General features: G+C 45.1%; 1 long non-coding RNA gene across 1 annotated transcript in view; it reads right to left on the minus strand.

Annotated features, from left to right (window-relative positions):
* Positions 1-21,971: 21,971 nt before the first annotated feature.
* Positions 21,972-23,220, minus strand: part of LOC109310495 — a 7,472-nt gene continuing 6,223 nt past the window's right edge. The window contains exon 3 of the long non-coding RNA XR_002101215.1: positions 21,972-22,298. This is a non-coding gene — a long non-coding RNA (uncharacterized LOC109310495). The remainder of the gene's footprint in view (positions 22,299-23,220) is intronic.

A 23,220-nucleotide genomic window follows, 5' to 3' on the forward strand; every position in this document is an offset into this window, starting at 1 on the left:
ATGGTCCCCACAGTTTTTCAAGAGATCTTTTAACTCTATGAAAAGCTACAAACATCACCAGAGAAGGTCTGACTTGTATTGTTTAGAACATGGGTTGTTAACTAGGGGTATGCATACCCCTGGGGGTACTTTGAAAGGTCCCAAGGGGTATGTGGGGGCAGACAGGGATGGAGTGTAGCCACCCCACGCCACTGCCTCACAAGAGCAGGGCCTGGGTGGGGCAAGAGCAGGGCCACACAGATGCTGCACTGCTGCTGCTCGCCATGCCACTGCTTCACGTCTGGCTGCATGCCACCCCTCTCCCCCTGTGCTCCGCATCTGGCTTCTCGCCACCACCCCCCGCCGCACCTGGCTGCTTGCCATCCTACTCCCCGCTAGGGGTACACTTACTAAAAAAGGGGCTGCTGGGGGTACACTTATTAAAAAAGGTTTAAAACTCCTGGTTTAGAAGCATAAGGAGTGTTGATATAGGAATACCCAGCCACTCACTGCCGCTCCCACCTCCACTGTTCTCCTTGTCTACACATGAATCTGATATTCAGTGGATCCGATTCTACTGTGAATTGCCGTCTGAGCTTCTGTATCAATTTTTTAGGTCTGTGGACTTAGGGAAAGAAAAAGATATGGCACACCAAATTATGTATCCTGGTCCAGTCTTTAAAATGCTTGCTCCCATACACAGATGCCACAAACTATCTACTTGGCTGCTCTTCAGAAGGATATCAAATCGCACAAAGTTTCCCCTTCATAAATGTAATGGACTATTTTTTCTAAACTCATGAGTTTGTGAGAATTTCCAGTTGCCATAATTGATCTGTTATAATTGGTGCCCAAAATGCTACTAGAAATGCAGTAGCATATATAAACAATCTATCAGACTAGATGGGAGCCCTTGTTGCCTGTACATACTCCTCAACTGTCTGCAAACAGGGTAGAATCATCCCTCTCCCATCTTACCCTAATGTCACTTAAAAACCCTAGACATTTCATAGTGAGTTCTTTTCAACAAAATTTTCTTAGAAAGGATGCAGATGAGAGGATGGTAGAGGCAAAGATACATGCATATGCAAATTCACATGTTTGTATACACCTATCCTCTGTCCCCAGAATTCAGGTCACTAGACTGAGTAAGACCACTTCTCCACCATGTTCAAATCCCTGCCATGCTCAATTTATTGATCTGTTATGAAAGACTGCTCAGAAAAAGGCAGTACATGCATTTTAACCAACCACATCCCAGGCTAGTGTTATAACCATGTACAAATAGGCAATGGGTTTGCGTATACTTAGTATACCATGCAAGAGACTACTACATAGATAAACCAGCACTAGGTCTATGCATGCAAACTCTGGAACCAATTAGTGAAGTCCCTTGCTCGGGCTGATATAATTTTTGAGTTACGTTAGGTCAAACAGAGAACTGCACTTATGTAGCTATGGTGCTTCCAGTTCCAGAGGTAGTATGTGCGAATCTCACTGTGGTCTGCCTTATGCTGTAGAAACCTACACACTTTCCCCAAAAGCTCAGAATGCAAAATGAGAAGACATACAAGCAATTCCTCTTACAAATATTTCTGAAGTTTTCTTTCCCATGCAAAGTAATTTTTCTCAAAACCTTGAGAACTGCAGTGAAATAGAATTGTCGTCTACCTGCCAGTACCAATAAAGGATCTGCATACAAGGAGAAGGCCTGAATGGAATGCTCCAGAATTCACACTTATCTCTCTAAACCACATGCTGCAGACACACGCTGGCCTTGAGCCACAAAAAAGAGAGATTTCAACTGCTGCCAACATGCAGGCCTTTGCAAAAAGGCATTTTTGGTAGCAGTAGCAGTCTTGATTTGTATTAAGTGGATCAGGCGCTAAAGGGCAATATATATCCCCACTACCTTGGGATATTCATTAAAAAATGGCCTGCTGCAAGAACTTCAAGTAACAAATAAAATTAGAACTGACACCAGATATTTAGGTCACAATGAGCACAATTGTTAAAAAGCAGAAATGCAGTGCACAACCCTGAAGGATGCCTTGTATCGTGGTATTACATACAACACAGTGTAGAGTCCTTCTCTAGTAATCCTATATTGTTTACTGCCTTTTTATGAAAAGTTAATACAAGGTATTTAAGCTGTAAAAAGCCCAAGTAATGTTTCAAAACACTGAAAAAAGTGTTTGTTAACAAATAACTTATTAGCCTGTTTAACAGAAAAAGGTTTACCTTATGAATGTTTAATACCTTATCCAATTAGTATAAGCACAAGCACACAATAACCAGGATGCACCCAATATGTATATGGTTCATTTGGCAAGTATAAGTCCCTTTATTTGTAATAGTACCTTATAATATTATAGTATCTGCTCCAATATAGCCTTAGAACTACTTGACTTTGGTATAACATTAAATGTTCACTAAATAGAGTGAAGCTGTCAAGATTGAAAGAGAGTTATGGGATCTATGAAGCAACATGAGTTAGTAAGATTCTGTTGATTTTATCCTGTGAATGGGAAACACAGATATCTATTACAAGTTGTCTAAGTGGGCTTTCAGAAGTTATTCTTTTTGGCACCTTATATAACAAGTTATAAAAACTCAATTGTTTATAAACATGTGACCAAGATTGTTGTTTAAAAATGAGTGGGTTCTGCATTGGACTAACATTGCTCAAAAAACTAGAACATTTCCAAAGTGCCAACATTTAAAATTCTCTTAAGACAAACTCAAACACAGCAATTGCAAGTAGGGATCTCAGATCCTCAACTAGGAAGTCTCCCAAATCACCAAGCCAATGGACACTAATTCTGCAAGATACTGAACACGTGTTTCAGCAGAATGTGAAAAGGCTTTGCACCTCCCAAAACAAAGCCCTAGATATACCACAATTAGCAATAGCTGACTGCATGTTATATAAATGGGCACATGCCAATTCCATTCATATGCACATGCGGGGGGCTGAAGTTGACAAGTGACTCAATATTTCTACCAGATTTCCATTCATTTAAAGCCTATCCGTATAGAAAGGAGTAGATAAGGAGAGTCTCAAATGAACAAAGACAGAATGCTGTGATTTTAAACACGAGTGTCCTTTAATCTAATTTATTTTTCTAGTAGCAGCAGCAGTTTATTTACAGCTTTCGCTAAACTGATACAGTATGTATTACATATTACATAATAAAATTACACTTTTGCCCAAAACCATAAACTATGTAATAAGATATTAAAATAAAAGAATTAAAAGTAAATAAAGTGTAATAAAATGATAATATATGATGGTACCTAAAAATAAGTAAAATCAAGCAATATAAAATAGTAAAATAAAAAAAGTTAAAGACAGGGAATTCTATTTGATTTTGGCCTTTATTCTTTATGCAAATAGCCCAAGCAAGAACAGGGGCAGCAAACACAGCAGCAAACAGGTAAGCAATTTCTTTAATAAAAGCAGCTAACTTACATATATTTAGTGGAAGTAGCTAAAACTCGTTAATTAAACCAATACTTTTGCTCCTTGCTTAACTAGAGTCCAGAGCAAGAGTCAGTTCACTAGAGAGTTTGCCTAGAAACTAACTCTCGCCTTTCTTCACTGTAAGCTTCATGAGAGAAAGCAAGGAAAAGGGAACCTTTCAAGACCAAGGAACAGTGAACAGGCCAGCTTACGGGGGAGTTTACTAGGGAAGGTCTACTTGGAAAAAGGGGCAGGAAGAGAGGTGGCAGATTAAGAGACCCAGAGAAATGGCTGGAGGATGCTGCAATGTCAGAGCCACTACCACTGCCAGCTCTTCTTCTGCTTGTACCTGTGAAGTGTTTGTCAAAGCAGGACTGCTCACTGTCAAACATGAATGACTGGTGCCTCCTGCAACTGGGGGTGCATCATGGCATTGAGCAGGAACTGTCCACAGTCACTGCCAGCAGTGTTGGTGGCAGGGGCAGAAGGAGAGGGCAGTGAGCAGTAGGCAGCACATGGGGATCACCTGCAGCCACCAGCAGCCACGATGGTGGTGATGGGGGGTGGGCAGTGATTGCCTGCAGAAGGCGATGGTGGCTTTGGCAATGGCCAATCTCGGCGGGGGGGGACACACACATCCCCCTGCCATGACCTGCCTACATGTTGCCTATGCTGTTGAAGCTTCCACCCAGGTCCTGGTTTGGTTTGGTGCTGGGGAGACTGCAGTTTGCAGGTTCCTTTCAGTGACAGTCAGGTGGGGGAGTACCTGCAATGTGAGCAGTGCCTCCTGGTGGTGTCCTTCAGGAAGCAAGCAACTACAGAAGGAGGTGGCAAGGATCCTAAGCATCCTCCACCATGAGGAATTCATCACTTTAGATGCTGGAGGAGACTTACTGAACTGTGGAGGAAGGACTGCCAGAAGCAGCACTAAAGAAGGAAGAGGACACAAACTCCCAGGGAGGTGTAAGCTGCAAGGTTGTGATCTCTGTCAGCAAGCAGAAATCTTCATCTCCACCTGCAGCAGTTGCCTGGAGAAGATATAAAGCCCTAGCAATAAAGGAGGAGCATATTCTACTGGTAGAAGAAGCCAGGCTAGCCCTCCCAAGGTTGGGAGGATCGAGACCACTGCCATCAGGAGGAAGTAATAAGTGGTAGTGATCAGAGGCTTCCTTTTGTGGGGATGGAGGCATCCATCTGCCAGCCTAACTTGTTGTCTCGGGAGGTCTGCTGCTTGCCCAGATCCGAGATGTCATAGAAGGATTACCAACACTCACTGACCCTCTAACTACTACCCCATGCTGCTCATCCATGTGGGTACCGATGATAGTCCCAGGAGCAACCCTGAGCAGATCAAAAGTGACTACAGGGCTCTGGGTGCAAGGGTGAAGGCGACAGCAGTTTAGATGGTATTCTCAATCCTTCCAGTCAAGGGGAAGTGCCCAGGCAGATCAATGCATGGTTATGCAGATGGTGTCACCAGCAGGGCTTTGGTTTCTTCAACCACAGGATCTTGTTCCAAGAGGAAAAATTGCTAGGAAAAGACGGGATCCACAGAGAGGCTCGCGAACAGTAAGGAGGGCTTTAAACCAGGTTTGCTGGGGGATGGAGACCAAAGCTCTGAAGTGGGGAAATGGGTGACTTGGAGGAAGCACAAGCAGGAGGAGTCACAGGGAAGGCCTCCTTATTCTTCCTGAGAAAGTAAGGGAATTGGTGAGTTACCTCAAGTATCTGTACACAAATGCATGGAGCCTGGAAACTAGCAGAAAGAACTAAAAGTCCTGACAAAGTCACAGAACTATGATGTGATTGAAATAACAGAGACATGACTGGGGCACTGTCATGGATGGGTATAAACTGTTCAGGAAGGACAGGCAGGGGAGAAGAGGAAGAAGAGTTGTACTGTATGTAAAAGAGCTGCATTATTGCCCAGAGCTCCAGTATGAAACTGGAATAGGCCTGTTGAAAGTCTCTAGGTTGAGCTTAGAGGGGAGCGTTATATCATGGTGGGGGCCTGCTATAGACCACCAGACCAGGGGGTGGAGGTGGATGAGGCTTTCTTCAGACATCTAACAGAAGTTCCCTGATCATAGGCCCTGGTTCTCCTGGGAGACTTCAGTCACCCTGACTTCTGCTGGGAGAGTAATACAGAGGTATACAGGCAATCCAGGAAGTTTCTGGAGAGTGTTGGGGACCACCTCCTGGTACAAGTGCTGGAGAGCCAAACTAGGTGCTGTGCTCTTCTTGACCTGCTGCTCAAGAACAGGGAAGAACTGGATGGGGATGGAGATGTGGATGACAACTTGGGCAGCAGCAATCACAGTATGACTGAGTTCAGGATCCTGGGGAAAGGAACAAAGGAGAGCAAGAATAAGGACCCTGGACTTCAAAAAAGCAGACTTCGACTCACTCAGGGAACTGATGGGCAGGATACCCTGAGAGGTCAACCTGAGGGGGAAAGGAGTCCAGGAAATCGGTTAAATTTTAAAAGAAGCCTTACTGAGGGGTTCAGGAATGAATCATCCCAATGTGCAGGAAGGCTGGCAAGTATGACAGGAGATCAGATTGGCTTAGCAGGGAACTCTTCAATGAGCTAACATACAACAAGGAAGCTTATAAATAGTGGAAACTTGAACAAATGGCTAGGGAGGAGTATAAGAGTATTGCTCAGGCATACAGGGAAGAAATCGGGAAGGCAAAACTCATGGCAATTGGGTAAGGTCCCAGATGATCAGAAAAGGGCAAATATAGTGCCCATCTTTAAGAAATGAAAGGAGGACCTGGGGAACTACAGACTGGTCACCCTCACCTCAGTCCCTGGAAAAATTATGGAGCAAGTCCTCAAGGAATCCATTTCTAAGCACTTGGAGGAGCAGGTGATTAGGAAGAGTCAGCATGGATTCACCAAGGACAAGTCACATCTGACCAGCCTGGTTGTCTTGTATGACAAGATGTCTGGCTCTGTAGATGTTGAAAAACTGGCTGGACTATCAGGTTCAATGGGTAATAATCAATGGATCAATTTCTAGTTAGCAGCTGGTATCAAGTGGAGTGCCCCAGGGGTTGGTCCTGGGGCTGGTTTTATTTAATAGCTTCATCAACAACCTGGAAACCTGGGGATGGGGTGCACTCTCAGGAAGTTTGTAGACGACACCAAGCTGGGGGCAGTAGTATATTGTAGCACATTGGGGTCCCAGGGGTAGCCGCGATGCGCCTGATGGCTCTGTGACCATGCCCTACTCCACCCCTAGGGTGCCCTCCTATCTCACCCACCATGCCTTGATGTGCAAAGTCCTGCATTTGGGCAGAACAATCGCACTGATGCAGGCTGGGGACTGACTCTCAAAGCAGCAGCTCTGCAGCAAAGGATCTAGGGGTTACAGCTGACAGCAGGCTAAATGAGCTAACTGCGTGCCCTTGTTGTGAAGAAGGCTAATGGGATCTTAGGCTGCTTTAATAGAATTGTTGTCAGCAAATTGAGGGAAGTGAGTCTTCCCCTCTGTTTGGCACTGGCAAGGCCACATCTGGAGTATTGCGTCCAGTTTTTGGCCAGCCACGATAGAAAGGATGTAGACAAATTGGAGAGCATCTAGCAGGAGATAACGAAAAGGGTTAGCAGGTTGGGGCACATGAAGTCTGAGGACAGGCTGAGGGAACTGGGCTTATTTAGTTAAAAGAGATGACTGAGAGGGGTTTAATAGCAGCCTGCAACTACCTGAAGGGTGGTGCCAAAGAGGACAGAGCTAGACTGTCGTCTGCCACCACTGAGAACAGAACAAGGAGCTATGATCTTAAGGTGCAGCAGGGGAAGTTTAGGTTAGATATTAGGAAGAACTTTCTCACTCAAAGTATAATAAAACCCTGGAACAGGCTACCCAGAGAAGTTGTGGAATCTCCATCCTTGTAGGTTTTTAAGACCTGGGTAGGCAAACCTTGGCTGGGATGATATAGTTGTGGAATGTCCTGCTTTGAGCAGGGGGATGGACTATCACAAGATGACCTCCTGAGGTCCTTTCCAACCCTAATTTTCTATGATTCCATGAAATATGCCTACAGAATATAGGACAGGCTATGTAAGTTATTCTAGAAGCAAAATCATTTTTCTTCATTAGTCCAGTACTTAAAATTTTTCACTAATGCAAAGATCCATTTTCCACTTATTTTTTTCAAAGAAGAAACATGTCCACAAATAATGATTGAGGTCATTCATCTCCTCCTTCCTGCAACAACATATCCTGTCTGAGTATCTGGTCCAACCACACCACCCCATGACTACAGATCTCATTAGAGTGAATCAGAGTCTTGGAACTGGCTATCATTCTTTGTGATTTTGTACTTCAGATAGACAGGTTTTTCGGCTAAACAAGTGCTTTATTAATTTTTAAAAAGGGGAAGTTTGAGAAAAATCTCAGCTGCCTGTACATATTTTTTCTAGTATTAGGGGAATTCTTACAAAGTAAGTCTACATGTAAGAGTAAAGAGAATAGATTTCATGGTTTGAAGTTTGAGCAGTATCCCTTTGAAAGGAGAACAAGCCATAAGTTTTATAGTTTCATAGTTGTTAGGGGCTTACATATAATCAGGTCTAGACCCCTGCACTAGGGCAGGAAAGTGATTCACACTGTACTCTACCTGATCCCAAAAAGCATGAAAATGGGTTCAGCAATCATGGAAGATGCTGATTAAAGAGTATGGAAGCTGCAAGTCCTTTAATTACAGAACAGATATATCAAAAGTAGCAACGGCATATTCTTTCCTGCACTGGTTCAGTTATATGTCCCAAGTCTGTCTTGACAAGACCACCCAGGAGCATTCTGAACTCTCCATCAAATTAATTCTGCCTTTCTGGTCATGTTCCCAAAGAGGAGGCATGGGAATACTTGCACCCTAGGAACTGTAATAAAGAAACAATATTTCACATAGTTAAAATACAGAATTTCTGTACTTTTAACACATGAAATCAGGTTAGCACAAGTGTTGGAGCATTCTGCACTTTAGATATGACGTGGGCTGCCAACAGATGTGAAACAAAACAAAACAAACAAAAAAATGTGCTTTACCGGAAGCTGCGCATTAGTTTGACCAAGCTCTGCAGCATCTGTATATATTGGGTGTTTTTGCAGGGCCTTTTGGTGCTTTTATCTAATAAGTGATTCAGTCAGCTATTAGATAAAAGCACGAAAGGTGCCCTACTGAAGCACATGATGTATACAGACGTTGGGTGAGCTGGGTCCAACTAACATGCCCACTTATGGGCATGTGCTGGGTTTGGCCTGGGGGTGTGTGGAGTTTCACGTAAAGCCATGTTTCAGGTTGTTTTTTTTAAGTCTGTAAACAGCCTATGAAAAGCATTCTCTTGAGTCTTAATAGAAACCAGTTTTCAACATTACTATGTATGAGAGACTTTCGTTAGGTTAATACTCCACCTGCTGGGTGTTGGTTGAACTGCATCATGGCCATTACCAAGGAAGTCAAATGTCTATTTTCCTATTTACTTCTAGGTGAAGATACATTGTCACAGCAACTGGGAGACCTCTATACAGAAAATATACTCACATCTAAATGTGCAGATTACTATGCAGAACTAATTTAAAGTTATATTTAAATTCATTTTTAAAAATTCACTGTTTCTAAATATTGTAACCTGAGCAAAGTACTGCAAATAGTGCAGATTTTGACAATAAACACTACTCTATCTGAAAGAATCCTTTATCAACCAAACCTTCTCTCACACTCAGCTCAACTCCACCTCAGACAGTGAAAGTGGGTTCTGCATCATATTCAAATGGTTAGCAAGTTTACCAAAACAAGCAACATAATTCTTCAGTATTGTAAGTCTAGAGAGTCAGGGTAAGGAAGCAGGCCTAGAAGGGACCTCAGGAAATCATGTAGTTCAACTCCTTGCCCAAGACAGGGACACCCCTGATGAATTCATTCCAGACAAATGTTTATCTTACCTGCTCTTAAAATCTTAGAAGGATGGAGATTCCACAACTTCTGTAGATAATATGCCTAATTATCCTCAGTGAAAGTTCTTCCTAATACCCAGTGTAACAGAGAATCCTGGCCCTGTTACCAGAAGGCAAAGCAGATCGAGGGTTCAGAGGGGAAGGAAACACCCCAGATGAATGAAAAGAGAGGGGTGTGTATAACAAAGAACCCTAGCCCTGTTAGCAGAAGACAGGCCGGCCCCTTTAAGATCAGGACTTTCTGGGCACAGCACACTGGTAAGATAGGGGTTAAAGGTTGACCCAGGCCAGCTGGTCAGGTGACCAGAGGGGGGCAGGCCAGGACTATAAAAACCCTGGGCTGGGCAGCAGTTGGGGGCTGGCAGCCAAGGGAGAAGGAGTGTGTGTGAGAGCTCCACAGAGAGGCTGGGTGAGTGGTCCAAAGGCTGAAGGAACTGCTGAGGAACCCAGAGAAGCAGCTGCAACCCCAGAGGAAGGATGGTAGCTGATGGTGGGGAGCAGAAGCATAACCCGAGTAAATGTAAGCTGGCGTGCTGCCTTCTTCGAACATCTTTTTCTGGTGGCAGTTACAGCCCATGGACAGACTGTTTATGGGGGTTTTTAAATAACACCAGCAGTTTCGGTGAAGCTAGTGGGAAAGGAGGAGGCCTCATTGGGACCCCACTACACCATGGGGGCTTGGTGCCTGTATGGGTGCAGGATCTGGGGTGTACTGACCCTGGCACCAGAGAAGGCACAGTACTCAGGGTACATAGGCCCTGATGCCAGTGTGGGTACAGGATTTTGGGGGGTACAGACCCTGGTGGCAGAGGGTGCAATCCTAAAAGACCAGGATGGTCTGGTGCCCCTGAGGTACAGTTTTGGGTTTTTTGTATGGACTGGGATGACATGGGTTCAGGGCCATTCCCCGGCCTTGAACTTGCAGCCCCCTGGCTGTGGGGCCAGTGGCTGGGTCTCTGGGCCAAGAAGGCTGAGCGCCAGACCGAAGCAGAAAGGAGGGCCACAAGCCTGAAGACAAGAAAAAGGGCTAGAGCCTCAAAGTTGAACCCTATTTGATGGGTTTAGACTGGGAGGCCTAGCTAGAGAAAGGCAGGTGTCAAGGCCCATAGAGGTGGAAGACTCCAACATATGAAATATAATAGGCAGTCTCCCGCTTACAAGAACATCAGTATAACAATTTTCCATCAAGACATGGCAGACAAGTAGAGAGCGGCACACAAGAAACCTTAAAGGGGACTCTAAGGACACCTCACGTAGGACGCGGCTAACAGGGAAGATGGTGCTAGGGAACACCCAGCTTACAAGAAATTAAGATCATTTCTCCTTTTTCTGTTCCCTGCAGACAGAAAGGATAGGCTGTCACCATCCTCTGTATAAGTACCCTTCAAATATTTGAAGACTTGTCAAATTCCCACCTTCTTTACCAATCCAAATGAGAAGACAACAAAATAAGGTATCTTGTGAATTTTTTCCTTAAATTCACGGAGGTAATAAGATTTAAAGCAGTGTTTTCCCATGTGGTACTAGTCAAACCCAGTTTTTCATTACCATAAGAAACCAAAGTTCTCTATTGTACAGGGTATCCAATTAAACAGCTGCCGTGTTTTCTTTTCTAAAAGGTGTTAGGTTAAAATGTTATTAGTGTTTAATATCTTCCTCAAATTTTGCAGCTGCACTACCTCATTTCAGATCTTCATATGACCAACCTGACTGCCTTCTATGACAAGATGACTTGGTCTGCAGATGCTGGAAGAGCAATAGACATGACATACGTTGACTTTAGCAAGGCTCTTCATATGGGTCTCCCACAACATTCTTGCTAGCAAGCTAAGAAAGTACAGGTTGGATGAACAGACTGTTAAATGGATAGAAAATTGGCTGGATTGTCTGGCTCAGAGGATAGTAATCAATGTGTCTAGTTGGCAGCTGATCTCAAGCGGAGTGCCCCAGGGGTTAGTCTTGGGACCAGTTTTGTTTGTATCTTTATCAATAAACTCGAAGATGAGATGGAGCGCACCCTCAGCAAATTCGTAGAGGACACCAACCTGGAGGGAGTAATAAATACAATGACCGATACAGCTATGATTCGGAGAGATGTTGATGAATTAGAGGATTTGACCAAAAGAGATCTTATGGAGTTCCTGTACACAAGCAGAGAGGCTGCTCTGACACACTGGAATTCCAGGGCATCAGAGCAGACTTTATTAACTTCAGTTGCAACAAGCTGTAGCTCAGGAGCCCCCTGCTGTTTTTAAGCATGGGAATGCTGAAACAGGAGACATGGCAATGCTTTAATTAAGTTGGAGCCACTCTAATTAAAGTGCCTCTCTCCCACATCTCCAGAGCATGTGTAAAAGTGCCCATGAAGTTCAGTAAGAAGCCCAAAGTCCTGCACTTGGGATAGAAGAATCCCATGCACCTCTACAGGCTTGGGACCAACTGGCTAAGCAGCAGGTCTGCAGAAAAGGACCTGGGGGTTATGGTAAGCTGAATATGAGGCTGTTGTTGCGAAGAAGGCTAATGGCTTACTAAGCTGCATTAGAAGCAGCATTGCCAACAAATTGAAGGAAGTGATTATTACTAAGAAAGAACAGAATCGTTCTACACCCCATCCAGCAACCAAGCTGTCCGGTGCAGAGAATTCAGAATTAAGTACTGCCACAAACTGCAAACAGAAATAGGATTTCATAGATTTTCTTAAGACATGAGAGGCTGGAAGGGACCTTGTGAGATTGAGTCCAGCTCCTCTGCCAGACGCAGGAAGTCTGCAGGGATCAAATGATCCCAGCAAGATAAGCATCCAAACGCCTTTTGAATGAGTCCAGAGTAGGTGCTTGCACCACCTCTGGGGAGAGTCTGCTCCAGACCTTGGACACTCTGACTGTAAAGAAGTTTTTTCCTTGTATCAAGTCTGAATCGGCCTTCTAGAAGTTTGTGGCCATTAGACCTAGTTATCCCTTGAGGAGCCCTGGTGAACAACTGTTCTCTCAGATCATGATACACCCCGCCTTATATACTTATAGGCAGCTGCCAAGTCCTCCCTGAGCCTCTTCACTGGGCTAAAAATTCCATGTCCCTCAGCCTTTCCTTGTTCTCTTGGCCTTTGATCATATGGATGGCTCTCCTCTGGACTCTCTTGAGCTTATCCACATCCCTCCTGAAGTGGGGGGCCCAAAACTGGATGCAGTACTCCAGCTGCGGCCTCACTAAGGCTGAGTAAAGTGGGAGGATGACATCCCTAGTTTTGCTCAAGATGCCAGAGCTTGGTTTGCTTTGCCAGCCACAGCATCACATTGGTGGCTCATGTTCATCTTGTGGACAATCAAGACCCCCAAGTCTTTTTCGGTCGAGGTGCTAGCAAGCGTAGCACTGCCTAGCCTATAAGTATGATACTGGTTTTTTCTCCCAAGGTGGAGTACCCTGCATTTCTCTATGTTGAATGCCATCAGGTTTTGGTACACCCACTTTGCAAGCATGTCCAGGTCCGCCTGTATCCCCCAGCCTGTCCTTTGGCATGACCACCTTCCCCCATAGTTTAGTGTCGTCCATGAACTTTGTCAGGATCTTGAGCTGGATAGACAAAAAAGATATGAATTGTAACAGCCACATTGGCGATATCAAGATCAGTTTACCTGAATCTTGTTGTCCTTGAAGAACATTGTAGGTGCTGGTGGGTATACATTAAGCAATCCCTCCATCTTCAGAGGGTAAGGAAAACATTGGCTAAAGAGCTTGGCTTCTGACCTTCCCTAGACAGAAGACCTTGTATCTTCTGTGAGTTTGTCATCAACAGATGAGGCATGGTCCTCATTTGAGCAGATGTCCTTAAGTATATAGATCTCTGTTCTCTCTTCACAAATCAAAGAGAAATGCCAGCTTAATCATCCAAATTGTTCTTTAGGCCTGCAAGCATAACACAAGTGGAAGATTTTGAACCTTATGCACTAGTTTGAACTTGACAGCTTCCTGACAAGGGGGAAGACGTGCCCCAATCCTCAAGAGGGGCAAGACTTGCCCTGTTCCTCAAAGAGAAACAAAATAGTGAACATTTTTTAAGCTCCAAACCAACACCCACATTCAGGTGAGAATGCTTTTCTCCACCCTAGCACTCACACTATTCTGCCTCAACCATAGGAGATAACCTACCAGTTTCCCCTGACATCCCGTCAAGCCCAGACCCCCTGAGCCTGTGGCTGTGGCTGTCACTTCCCTCCCCAACACACTGGTAGCTCTGCCTTCTTCTTGTAATACATACACCGATGTGGTACAAGGAAACATCAGAGGAAAGGGTTTCTCAGGTTGATGTCTTTTATTGGATCATCAAAGGTATCTCCTATGGTCCAGTAGAAGATATCACCCTGAGAAATCCTTGCCCCTCAATTTCTGGACCACTACATCTGCAAACACCACTCACACTGTACAAGGAAATGTAATTTCACTATTACTAAATGTTACACTGCTACTGCTTTTACACTCTACAGAATTTAGAAGCCACTGATGTTAGAAAAACTTCTTGTGAAATATTTTTTCTTGGACAACCATACCTGCTCAAAGCAGAAAGTCATGGCTTATCTGGGCATGTTTACTGTACTCTTCCAGTTCATCAGCCAGATGGTGGCAGGCAACAGCATAGCAGCACAGGGTAGCATGATTGAGGCCCTGGAAAGGTACCTACTTGCACCACTCATGGCTTTAGGTTTCTTGCTACCCAAGGTGCTGGAGAGGGGGAATGGTCACTGTTATACCTTTCAGGAAGTAAATTAGTAACTATTCTAAACTGCCATTGATCAATTACCTTCAACTGCCACTTAAGCTTGCAAGCACCTTTCACAACCACCTGTGACCCTTTCACTACAACTGGCTGCTATTCTTGTCTGGATGGGAAGAGTTTATCCCTACTCTGGCAGCAGTCTAACCCCCTAAACAGACACTCATGACATGGCATGTTAGCAACCCTCTTTCCTATACTTGCTGGATATTCCTCCCCATTGCTTCCTTGCCAGTAGGTTCTGAGTGGAAATTAATTCAAGGTGTTACAAAGCTAATGTGGCTTCCTAATGAAACCATGTTTCCTGAGGTACAGATTTTGGAAGTCCCTTACATTCACACACAGTGATAATGCGAGGCTCTGATGCACAGCCTAATCATTCTGAGGTCTCAGTGGTGAGAAATGCTAACACTCAATACGCTGGAGTGCTGAAACTTACCGAGTGATTGGGTGTTTGTCCATGGGCTTATCTTCTAACAGCTGGGTCCTAGACGGAAAAGGACTTGTCATAGGCAGTTGCACAGGGATGCTTATCAGTAGTGGTGTCAGGATGGGTAGCAGGAATGGGGTGGGGGCAGCTGGCAGTGAGGATGAGAAGACAGTACAATGTGGTATTCACAGTCAAGTCTGGCACAAAATCAAGGGGACAATCAGCTGGAACAGCCTGGGTGATATTAATGGCATCAGTATAATGTCCAGGTAACTGGAATGCTTCTTTATCAGTACTCCTAAACAGGAGGGACCCATCCAAATTATCCTGACCCTTCCATGTCTGTCCCTCACTTTTAATGAGACCTGAGAGGGGCGGGGGAAACAAAGCACTGTGGGATGATAGAGGACCACCCAACTCCCTCTTGCACTCTGTTAGACGGTGCAAACATAACATGAAAGTTGTTCCTGCTTTTCCAAGCTCATTTCTGAGATAAAATAGTCATGTTTGGACTGCTTCATCAGCTGTATACATTTGCATCCTTACTTTGTCTCCTCCCCTTAGCCCTTCAACTTACAAGATGTGCTATATGTTGGGGGGAGGGGGAGTGTTAGTTTCTACTAAGTGCCAAAATGTAAAGCAGTCCAAATTATAAGTACATTATAAACTCACTAGAGCTCAGTAGTGCTTAATCTTTGGCTTGTGGGATAAACATGGCCCACAGGGCTATGTCATCAGGCCCGTGAGGCTTCCCATGTTTCCAGAAATCTGGTAGCAGAATTGCAGTGGCATCATTAAGATTTTTCTATTTTAAGCCTTAGTAAAGCTTTAAAAAGAGGCCATTTCAGATGGACTATTGCCTATTCAAAGGAAGAGGCAATAGCCAAGGAGATTATTAACGAGTTTAGTAGCACAAACCTGTAAAATGGAAGAAGGAAGAACTTTAAAATTTTTCTGTTCCAATAAGACACAGAGCAGGGTGGCACACTGTTCTGCATTCTACCCAAGTCTAAACTAACATTGCTAGCTACCCTTCTACAGTGACTTCAATCAATTAGCTTATTTCTGTTTGGAAGCTGCTCCTATTCTCATCAGTCTCATCAGTTTCAGGTAGTAGTTGCACTGACTTCAGAATGCAGTTGAAATAAAACTAAACCCCAGCTCAGCTAGAAGAAAGAGAACAAAGGAATCTAGACTGTAAAACAATTTAAAAGTTACCTGTTCAGAAGTTCCCTGCCTCTGAGAGAGGAGCAACCAGTCACACATGGTATATAACAAAGCTAAGACTGATGTATATGCAAAACTCAATTGAAAACAGAAAAGAACATTAAGGCTGTACAATGTACTGCATCTGTCTGGAAATGTTAGGTCCACTAGGAATACATGCAAAAAGCTGCAGTTTGTATACCTGTTAAGTTAGTAAAATTGAAAGACAGACCATGGGTTTAAGTCAATAAGTTGCTGTGGGACCTAATGCATGATCCCACCATCACATCTCCTGCCAGGCATGTATGGCATGGCACAAGGAGCGAGTGTGTGGATCATGCATTGTATCCAAGTGTGCCTTTACCTGCATGTGAACAGGGGCTCTGATGGATGAAGAGTGGCACTATCTGACTGTCTGCCTCATAACAAAAGGAAAAGAAAAAGTGAGAAGCACAGCAGTGTGCTAAATTGAATCTGGACATCAGAATCACAAAGGTACTTAAGAACCTAAATGATATGCACCCTGTCATAAGCTCAAACAACATGCTTTTGTAAATTCCAGGTCTTGTGCAAATTGTTATGTCCCTGAAGCATTCTACATTCACATCTGTAATGCTTAGCCCATTTCAGATGCTATCAATAATTTTGTTCCTTCCAAGATTTTGAGAATATTAATCTTGCAAGAACTGGATCTAATGTCAAAATTGTTTTTCCTCTTATTTGTGTCAACATACTACACTACTGTACACCATTAAACATGATCAACTGATTACATACTTGGTGAAAATCTGCAGGAAGCTCTAATTGTGCTTTTATTTTGGTAATGTCCTTAGCAACACTAAGCAGATGTTTCAACTTTCTGAAAATGATACAAAATAGAAGTTTACCTACTGTTTTTGCATTCAGATTATTGAATACTTCAAAAGAACATTAAAAATGGGACTAAAAAGTTTCCCAGGGGTGAGAAATGGCTCAGAAAACCAGCAGTATGCAATCTAATGCAAGAGAAAATGAATGGCAATTGTAAGGACTGGGGTATGCATTTCACTGATATACCTTCTCAGTATGCTTATAAGAACAACTCACATCAAGAACAACCACTTAAAATATACTGAAAAATCAATACACTCACCAGATGGTTTTATTGGTAGGGTTTGGTCAAATAAACATAAAATATGTATTCTATGTATGGCAGCTATCTTCCTTTTTATATCTTTCTGTGTTTTGAAACTCTTCAAATAAATCAATGTAGGCATTAGAACTTGCATATATTCAGGGATAAATCAAGTTAACCACAAAGTTAAGCTGAAGAAAGGTACATTTGTGAAGAAATTATCTGTAACAATGAACTGAAGTTTTACAATGATGTAATTACTAACATCAGAAAAGAAGTGCAACTTGTTCAGGTGCTCAAGCCAGCACAAAAGAATGGAACCCTTACCCCGCCTCTCAAAATTAGGAAAATAGAAAAATACTACTCATATGCAGGGGGTTGGTTGTAGCCATGTTGGTCTAAGGACATAGGCAGACAAGGTTCTTTGGGTAAATGTAATTTTTTTTTTATTAGACCAACTAAATAGTTGGAAAAATCGTTCTCTGCAGGATTTGGGGCACAAATACCCTCCTTCAGGCATAGGGAGAGTCTGCTGGTGCTTTGTGTGCTCTCCTGGGTGGAATGGAAGCCAATATGCAAAAGGAAGGTCTGAAAATGCAAATGCATGGCAGCAAAGGATCAGAGGCCATGGGAGACAATAGGTGTGGGGAGAGAAAGGGGGCATGTTGACCTGGTGATAGAATGTAGGTGGTAAAATGCAGGCAGGTTACCTGGGGTTATCAGATGGCAGGCAGGTTATAAAGTGCCATACATCCATGGTCTATATTTAGTCCATGATTTTTTGTATGCGATAGATTTATGAAGTGAAATTCATAGGCTCATCTACAAAAGATGTTTTGTAAATTCCCTTAGAAATGCATATCTGTAACTTATGGCATCATGGGGATTGAAAGGGCTTCATGAAGTCATCTAGTTTAATGGGATAGAGGGGCTGACTGAAGAACCCATCCCAGGATGTCAGTTCTCAGAGATTTCCAAACCACTGTAGGCTTAACCACCCCAGAGTTAAAAAAAAAAAATTCTCGATATTTAACCTAATGCCTCTTTTGTTGCTGTTTAGGGCCACTATTTCGTATCTTGCCCTCCAAAGATAAAGAGCTTATAAATATAGTTGTTCCACCAGAAGTGTGGTACTTTGCACTTATCCTTATTGTATTTCATCCTATTTCAACATCTGATGGGCAGATCTCCTGAGCCAACATGTCAGGGCAGCAGATGGGATGGCACTGCCCCATGCCAAAGCAAGTCACCAGCCACTATGACCTGTTGTCTATTTTTCCCAGCAGTGATCGCAATACTCCCAAGTCTTTGGGATGTATGGCACAAGAGGACAAGCCAATGGAGTAGACTCCTATTCTGATGCCAGGATTTTGTTCTCTAGCTGGACACCCACAGGTTCAGGAAAAGGAACACTATCTGCTTTCAGAGAAAAGACAAGCTGCCAGATTTCACGGTCCTAAATATCCAGATCCTCTTTATCCTCAAAACACTTTGGACATATGGGCTAGGGGCAGAAGTTGCATATAAACCAGTTTCATAGTTGATAGGGTCGGAAGGGACCTGAGCAGATCATCAAGTCCAACCCCCTGCCATGGCAGGAAAGAATGCTGGGGTCAAACGACCCAGGCAAGGTGGCTGTCTAGCCACCTTTTGAAGACCCCCAGGGTGGGAGCAAGCACCACTTCTCTTGCAAGTTGGTTCCACATCCTAGCCTCCCTGACTGTGAAGTAGCAACTCCTGATATCTAGCCTGAGTCTACTCTCCGTCAACTGATGGTCGTTACTCCTTGTTACTCCCAGTAGTGCTCAGGGGAACAGGGACTCTCCCTTTGCCTGCTGGTCTCCCTTGGCCAGTTTATAGATGGCCACCAGCTCCCCTCTCAACCTTCCCTTGTGGAGGCTGAACAGGTTCCAGTCTTGTAGCCTATCCTTGTAGGACCTGCCCTGCTGCCCCCTGATTATGTGAGTGGCCCTCCTCTGGACCCTCTTAATGTTGTCCACATCCCTCCTGAAGTGCGGCAGCCAGAACTGACTGAAGTACTCCAACTGCAGCCTGACCAGTGTCACATAGAGGGGGAGGATCACCTCCTTGGACCTGCTCGTGTTGCATCTGTAAATGCATGACAAGGTGCAGTTGGCCTTCCTGGCTGCGTCCCCATGTTGGCAGCCTATGTTCATCTTGGAGTCTATAATGACTTCAAGATCCTTTTCTGTCTCTGCTGATGAGAAGGGAGTACCCCAGCCTGTAGGTATGGTGCTGGTTCTTCCTCCCTAGGTGCAGTACCCTGCACTTGTCCGTATTGAATCCCACCTTATTCTCATCCGCCCACCCCTGTAATCTGTCCAGATCCAATTGCAGCCTGTCCCTCTCTTCTAGTGTGCCCACATCCCCCCACATCTTAGTGTCATCTGCGAATCTGAACAAGGTGCTTTTCACCCCCTCATCCAAGTCGCTGATGAAGATGTTGAACAGTGCAGGCCCGAGGACCGAACCCTGGGGGACCCCACTGCCCACATCTATCCAGGTTGAAAATGACCCACCACCACCACTCTCTGGGTGTGGCTCTCCAGACAATTGGTGACCCATCTGACTGTGCAGGCATTGATACCACAATCTAATTTTTTAATGAGAATGGGGTGAGAGACAGTGTCAAAGGCCTTCCTAAAGTCCAGAAAGACTACATCCACCATGACACCTGCATCCAAGGATTTGGGGACCTGGTCATTGAGGGCCACCAGGTTGGTCTGACAGGACCTGCCTCTAATGAACCCATGTTGGTTGCCCCCAAGCATACGCTCCCCTGCTTGCCCCTCGCAGATGTGCACCTGGATAATTTTCTCAAAGAGCTTCCCCAGGACCAAAGAAAGACTAACAGGTCTATAATTTCCTAGGTCCTCCTTCCTCCCTTTCTTGAAAATGGGGACCACACTGGCCCTTTTCTAGTCCTCTGGCACCACACCAGACCACCACGAGTGCTCGTAAAGCTGTGCCACGGGTCCTGCAATGACCTCAGCCAATTCCCTCAGCACTCTGGGATGGAGATTGTCAGGACCTACTGATTGAACACGTCCAGTCCCACCAGAAGTTCCCTAAGTCCTCTCTGACCCTGGGCCTGGCTGTGCCTCCCCGGGACCATCAGGGATCCCAGTGGGGGAGGGATGACCTGGTCCCTGCTCAGAAAAATGGAGGCAAAGAAATTGTTAAATAGGTTAGCTTTTTAACACCAGATTTCCAAGCAAGTCCTGCAGAGGCCCCATGTTACCCAGAACCTCCTTTTTACCCCTTAAGTATTTAAAGAAGTATTTCTTGTTATCCTTGATCTGGGTTGCTAGTCCCAGTTCCATCACCACCTTAGCCTTCCTAACAGCCCCCCTACAATCCTGAGCAATGGAGGTATAGTCCTCCCTGGTGATGGCCCCTCCCTTTCATTGGGTATATGCCTCATTCTTAGCTTTGAGACGTTCCTGGATGGATGCTTTTGGTGAGCCATGGGGGCTTTTGAGCACTCTTGTCCCCTTTGATCCATGTTGGGCTTGCCACCATTTGGGTTTAGGATCTTCAGGAATGACCACTCTTCTTGGACTCCCAACTCCCCAACCCTGCGGGACCTCAGTGCCTCCCCAACTAGTCTCCTAAGCTCAATGAAATCTGCCGTCCTGAAGTCCAGGGCTGCTGTCACTTTTGCCACCCTGAGCTGGATGGTGAATTCCAATAGGTGATGATCGCTATCATCCAGGTGATACAGCACCCGCAGTCCCCTCACCAGGTCATTGCCTGTGGACAGGACCAGGTCTAACAAGGCATTTCCCCTAGTGGGACTGTGCACCTCCTGGGTCACGTGGAGGTCCTGTAACACAGCTAGGAACCTACGTGAGCAGTCAGACCTAGCTGACTGCTCTTCCCATCAAATGTCCGGGTAGTTTAGGTCACCCATGATGACCACATCCTTTGACTTCACTGCTTCCAAGCTGACCTGAGAATTCACAGTCTAGCTCTTCTCCCTGGTTGGGTGGTTTGTAGTAGACCCCTACCGTTAAGTCCCTTTCACCTCAAGCCCCTTGTATTCTCACCCAGAGCACATCAGTCTGGCCCTCCTCTGACCCAGTGCTGCTCATTGAGCATGTGAATTGTTCTTTGACAAGGAGTGCCACCCCCCCCCACCTTTCCTCCCTGTCCTATCTCTCCTGTACAGCCTATAACCCTTGATGTTCACCGCCCAGTCATGCACTGGATCCCACATTTCTGTGAGCCCCACTATGTCTAGGTTTGTGTTATCTAGCAGGAGGGCAAATTCCTCCTTCTTGTTCCCTGTACTATGAGCATTAGTGTACAGCCATTTAAGGCCTCCTGAAGGTGTATGCGCTGCCCCCCATAATCCCAGGACTATCTGGGTCTCTTATCTGGGTATTTCTTGTGCTCATTGTCAGTCTTGGCTGGGCTGTTCTTGCGGGCGACATTTGGTTTGGTGTTCCGAAGCTCCCTCTGACCTCATCCTCCCCTTCCCTTCCCTCAACAAGCCTAGTTTAAAGCCCGCCAGAGGAGACCAGCCAACCTGAAAGAGAACACATGCTTACCTTTGGGGGAGAGGTGAAGCCCATCCCACCCGAGCACGTCCCTTGTCTTGAAGTATAGGTCATACTCCAAGAAGCCGAAGCCCGCCTTGAGACACCATTCCTGAAAGTGTAAGTTGACCTCTCTGATGCAGGTCTCATGGTGTCATCCACGTCCTCCCACTGGAAGGACAGAGAAGACCATCTTTACCCCCGTCTGCTTCAGCTTGCCCCCCAGAGCATGGTATTCCTTCGTCAGATAAAGGATTTAAGTGTTCAGAAATTAGTTTAAACCTTGTTTTAGAATGAATTATTGGGTTTAGAAGATTTTTTGTGCTTGAATAAAGGATGTATTTATGGTTGTTTTTATTTTTGTAAAGCTTTATTTAAGGATACTTGCAGAGGCAGGTGATAGAATAGAGTACAGAGGACGGTTATTTTATATTGGTTTTAGGTAGCAGCTGCCACTTTGCATGGGTTTTTTGGTTTTGGAGTGTCCCGATCCTGGGGATGTGATAGCCTGCGCTGGGGCGCTGCACAAGTCAGAACTCTTGCCAGAGCTGAGGAACCCATCGTAACTTAAGAATGTACAGCTTATATAGTCTGGAGTAAACAACGTTATCTCAAGCTAGGAATTTGGGGATGAGTCGTGATCCAACGCACCTGGTGTTTACCACATTCCACTGTCTTACAACATTCTACTATCTAGGTTCATGGTTCGGTCACACTCACAGAGCAGAAGGCTACGTGCCACTTCACCGGCCTACTATGGAATCAGCTTGCAAAACTCTTGCTATTAGCAAAGCTCTTACCATTACAAACCTGTAACAGAACAGACGTTCAGTACACATAAACCACTTTCAAAATAACTAAAACCAATTTAAGATAAACCTGGTTGGATGTAGTATCAGATTTAACCATAGTTTCATAGTTTCTAGGGTCAGAAGGGACCTGAGCAGATCATCTAGTCCGACTCCCTGCCATGGCAGGAAAGAATACTGGGGTCAAACGACCCCAGCAAGATGTTCCCTTAAAAACCCCCAGGGTAGGAGCCTGCACCACTTCTCTTGGACATTGGTTCCAGACCCCAGACGCCCTGACCGTGAAGTAGCGCCTCCTGATATCTAACCTAAACCTACCCTCTGCCAGCTTGTGACCGTTATTCCTGGTCACCCTTGGCAAGTTTGTAACAGGCCACAAGATCCCCCCTCAGCCTTCTCTTTTGGAGGCTGAACAGGTTCAGGTCCCATAGCCTCTCCTTGTACGACCTGCCCTGTTGTCCCCTGATCATATGAGGGGCCCTCCTCTGGACCTTCTCCATGCTGTCGACATCCTTCTTGAAGTGTGGTGCCCAGAACTGGACGCAGTACTCCAACTGTGGCCTGACCAGTGCCACATAGAGGGGGAGGATCACCTCTTTGGACCTGCTTGAGATGCATCTGTGGATGCATGACAAGGTGCGGTTAGCCTTCCTAACTGCCTCCCCACACTGCCGGCCCATATTCATCTTAGAGTCAATGATGACCCCAAGATCCTTTTCCGCCTCCATGCTGACCAGAGAGGAGTTCCCTAACCTATGGGTATGGTGCCGGTCATTCCTCCCGAGGTGCATCACCTTGCACTTGTCTGTATTGAAACCCATTCTATTGTCATCCACCCACCCTTGTAACCTGTCACGGTCTGACTGTAGCCTGTTGCTTCCTTCTAGTGTGCCCACGTCCCCCCACATCTTAGTGTCATCAGC

The sequence above is a fragment of the Crocodylus porosus genome, unplaced genomic scaffold, assembly GCF_001723895.1.
Source record: "Crocodylus porosus isolate Cpor-Errol unplaced genomic scaffold, CroPor_comp1, whole genome shotgun sequence".
In the NCBI taxonomy this organism is placed as follows: Eukaryota; Metazoa; Chordata; order Crocodylia; family Crocodylidae; genus Crocodylus; species Crocodylus porosus.